The sequence below is a fragment of the Peromyscus maniculatus genome, chromosome 15 (assembly GCF_049852395.1).
Source record: "Peromyscus maniculatus bairdii isolate BWxNUB_F1_BW_parent chromosome 15, HU_Pman_BW_mat_3.1, whole genome shotgun sequence".
Taxonomy (NCBI): Eukaryota; Metazoa; Chordata; class Mammalia; order Rodentia; family Cricetidae; genus Peromyscus; species Peromyscus maniculatus.
In genome coordinates, this window is record NC_134866.1 from 24,969,236 (window position 1) to 24,973,520 (window position 4,285).

Genomic DNA, 4,285 nt, shown 5'->3' on the forward strand with positions numbered 1-4,285 from the left:
CTATCTACCCATCTATCATTTATCAGTCTATTATCTGTATTTCTATTCTAATGATTTGGTGATAAGTAATATAGCCATAAAACCATTTTTACTTTTTTAAAATTACATTTTCACACAATGTTACATTTATTGGCACCATGGGATTATTCCTGTTCAGCCATATATGAGTTCATTTCATGGATGAGGATATAACTTTCATTTTTTAAATGAGAGAATTTCATCTTTCCATCTGCAGATGGCTCCATACTATGAAATTCCCCCTTGTTACATGAGACTTACTCTAAAACAAACCAACATGTACCTTCTTGTTTTCTCTCTATAATTGTGTGTGTGTGTTTATATATACATATATGCATATATATGTATATATGTATATGTATATATATTCTTGTAAGAAGGCCTACTCTATAAATGCTATAAAATATATACATAGACTTGCATGAAGATACCTTATCAATCTTCCTTTTAATGTTTCTGTTTGTTTATTTTTACTTTTCTTTGTGGCTTGATTTTTTTCTTCTGTTTTTCTTAAGAGACTTGAAATATATTTATTTGTGTTTTCCCTTGTTCTATTTGATTTCCATGAATAAAACTATAAAAGATATTGTTATAGTGCTAACAGCAGTGATTCTCAACCTTTCTAATGCTCTGACCCTTTAACCCAGTTCCTCATCTTGTAATGACCCTCAGCCATAAAATTATTTCACTGTTACTACATAACTGTAATTTTGCTACTATTATGAATTTTTAATAAATATATGCAGAATATCTGATTTGTGATCTTCATAGGAGCCACACCCATAAGTTGAGAACTACAAGATAAGACCATAGTTCTAGCCAATTTTAACTGTTATCACATTTCGGAAAACAGTTTCTCTAACAAGAATGGAAGTGTTATAATTTGAAAATGAGTTGTTATCAAGAAAGGGTCAGATCTTGTGGGAAGAGCTGAAGCAGGCGCTTTTGGGTCGGCACAGTCCGCTGCAATCCGTGGAGGAACGCGAGCCAGCATCATGCCTGGGCACCTACAGGAAGGCTTCGGCTGCGTGGTCACCAACAGATTCGACCAGCTATTTGACGACGAATCCGACCCTTTGGAGATACTGAAGTCAGCAGAGAAAAAGAAAAAAGAAGCCAGCGGGGGCGGCGTTGGGGGCCCTGGGGCCAAGAGCGCGGTTCAGGCCGCGGCCCAGACCAACTCCAACCCTGGGGGGCAAACAGTTGGGAAAGAGTCCCAGAAAGACCGCAAGAACCCGCTGCCCCCCAGCCTTGGCGTGCATGACAAAAAGGAGGAGATGCAGCCGCAGGTGGCGCTTAAGAAAGAAGGAATAAGGCGAGTTGGAAGAAGACCTGATCAACAACTTCAGGGAGAAGGGGAAATAACTGATGGGAGACCAGAAAGGCAAACACCTCGGGAAAGAAGATTTGAAAAGCCACTTGAAGAAAAGGGTTCTGAAGGTGGTGAATTTTCAGCTGATAGACCGATTATTGAAAGGCCTATCCGAGGCCGAGGTGGTCTTGGAAAGGGTCGAGGAGGCCGTGGACGTGGAATGGGCCGAGGCGATGGATTTGATTCTCGTGGCAAGCGTGAATTTGACAGGCATAGTAGAAGTGGTAGATCTTCTTTTTCGCATTACAGTGGCCTGAAGCATGAGGACAAACGCGGAGGTAGCGGATCTCACAACTGGGGAACTGTCAAAGATGAATTAACTGATTTGGATCAATCAAATGTGACTGAGGAAACACCTGAAAGTGAAGAGCACCCAGTGGCAGACACTGAAAATAAGGAGAATGAAGTTGAAGAGGTTAAAGAGGGCCCAAAAGAGATGACTTTGGATGAGTGGAAAACTATTCAAAATAAAGACCGAGCGGAAGTAGAATTTAATATCCGAAAACCAAATGAAGGTGCTGATAGACAATGGAAAAAGGGGTTTGTTCTGCATAAATCAAAAAGTGAAGAGGCTCATGCTGAAGATTCGGTTATGGATCATCATTTCCGAAAGCCAGCAAATGATATAACGTCTCAATTGGAGATCAATTTTGGAGACCTAGGGCGCCCAGGACGTGGTGGCAGGGGAGGACGTAGTGGACGTGGCCATGGTGGCCGTCCAAACCGTGGCATCAGGACTGATAAGTTAAGTGCTTCTGCTCCTAATGTAGATGACCCAGAGGCATTACCAGCTCTGGCCTAACTGGATGCCATAATACAACACTGGTTCCTTTGTGGACCCTCCTGTTCAAAGCTTTTGCATGCTTAAGGATCCCAAACAACTAAGAATTAAAAAAAAAAAAAAAAGACTGTCATTCATACCATTCACACCTAAAGACTGAATTTTATCTGTTTTGAAAATGAACTTCTCTAGCTACACAGAAGTAACATGTTAGTCAATTTTGTATTTAGAAATGTATTGGTAGCAGGGAAGTTTTCATAATTTTCCAGAGATTATGCATTCTTCATGAATACTTTTGTATTGCTGCTTGCAAATATGCATTTCCAAACTTGAAATATAGGTGTGAACAGTGTGTACGAGTAAAAAAGAAAAAAAAAGAAAGAAAGAAAGAAAGAAAGAAAGAAAGAAAGAAAGAAAGAAAGAAAGAAAGAAAGAAAGAAAGGGTCAGCTGAGCGGCAGTGGCACACACCTTTAATCCCAGCACTTGGGATGCAGAGCCAGGCAGATATCTGTGAGTTCAAGGCCAGCCTGTTCGTTCTCCAGAGCGAGATCCAGGACAGGCACCAAAACTACACAGAGAAACCCTGTTTCAAAAAACCAAAACAAACAAACAAAAAAAAAAAAAGGAAAGAAAAAGAAAACAAGGGTCATATATGGATGATTTGATATATAGCTAGTGGATTGAGAGATAATTGGAACAGCTGAGCTCTGAATAAACCATGGATCAATCCACTGATTGATTCCGACTTTCATGGCATTCTTTCCAACAAACTGTTAGAAACTACAGAAAAATGTAAGAAATGGTGGTAGGAATCAAGCCACTGGGTAATACCTTTGAAGAATAAATCTTTACCCAAACCTGTTCCTGTACATCCTTCTGATTCCTGCGTACCCAAATGTGATCTTAAATTTTACTACATGCTTCATGCTGATGTTTAGCACAACATAGATTGAGCCAACTAAATATTAACTGAAACTTTCGAAACTGTGAACAAACAGAAACCCACTCCTCTGTACTTGAGAGAATTAGGCATTTCTCACAACAATGAAAATTGACTGGCAAAAACTAAAGAAACCAAGTACACTGTTGTTTCTGAGACGACCAGGTGATGTCTATATACTAAAAGCATTTGAAATGGGAGAAATGTGAAAAGGTTTGGTACAGGAGGAGAAAAACGCCAGAATGTTTGAAAAGAAAGCTTAATGATAAACTCTGGAACAAACTCAGATGATGGGAATTATATCAACAATGTAGTTAGTAAACTATGATCATTATGGTTTGGGTGGGAACAAACAGTCTACTAGTAACAGGGATCCTTTTATATTAGATTGTAGAGGGGAATTTAATTTCCTACATTTTCCCCATTCCCTGTGACTTTGTAGAAAGCTGTATTTAAAGTCTGGAACTAATTAATATTGCAAAGGAAATTTAAATTTGAAGACAAGGATTTAGATTCGTACCTGGCATTTATGAATGTTTTACACACACACACACACACACACACACACACATATATATATATATATATATATATATATATATATATATATATATATATTGAGGACTTGGAAATAAACACAAAGCAGGAAAATTGAAAATGTTCAGTTTGTCCATGTAGAAAATGAGGGTTTGGTTATTTAAGAGATTAGTACAAATTTTATAAGCTATGTACTTCACACTGGGAGGACAAGGGAAATGCTGACAAGGTATATAAGGAAGCAGCAAGACAGCATCCATCCAGGTCAACATCTGAAAGTGAAAATTGATGAGATAAGTGACACCTAAAAATGAGAGTATTACTAAGGAATCATGCTCACAGAAAGCAAGGTAGGCAATTTAATCCCAATAATTCATCATCTCACAGGGTTTTTCCCACAATGACTCTCAAAGACCATGGTAACCTTGACCTATGTGCCCTTCCTACCATTCCTAATGGTAGCAAACCTCAGCCTTGGTCCATTTGATGCTTTAGTTTCAAGCATGCAGAAAAGAAGTTGTACCTTTCAAAGGAACATTGAGATGACAGACAATACCGAGTGTGGTCAGATAGCCTTCAGGCAGCCCCGGAGAGGATAGTGCAAGAAACTATTAGAAGCTGAAGCTTCGGTAGAGA

General features: G+C 38.9%; 1 pseudogene across 1 annotated transcript; it reads left to right on the forward strand.

Moving 5' to 3' along the window:
- Window positions 1–1,013: 1,013 nt before the first annotated feature.
- LOC102904416 (SERPINE1 mRNA-binding protein 1 pseudogene) lies at window positions 1,014–2,315 on the forward strand (annotated as a pseudogene). Its single transcript, XR_013044686.1, has one exon. The product of XR_013044686.1 is annotated as an SERPINE1 mRNA-binding protein 1 pseudogene (transcript).
- The last annotated feature ends 1,970 nt before the right edge of the window (window positions 2,316–4,285 follow it).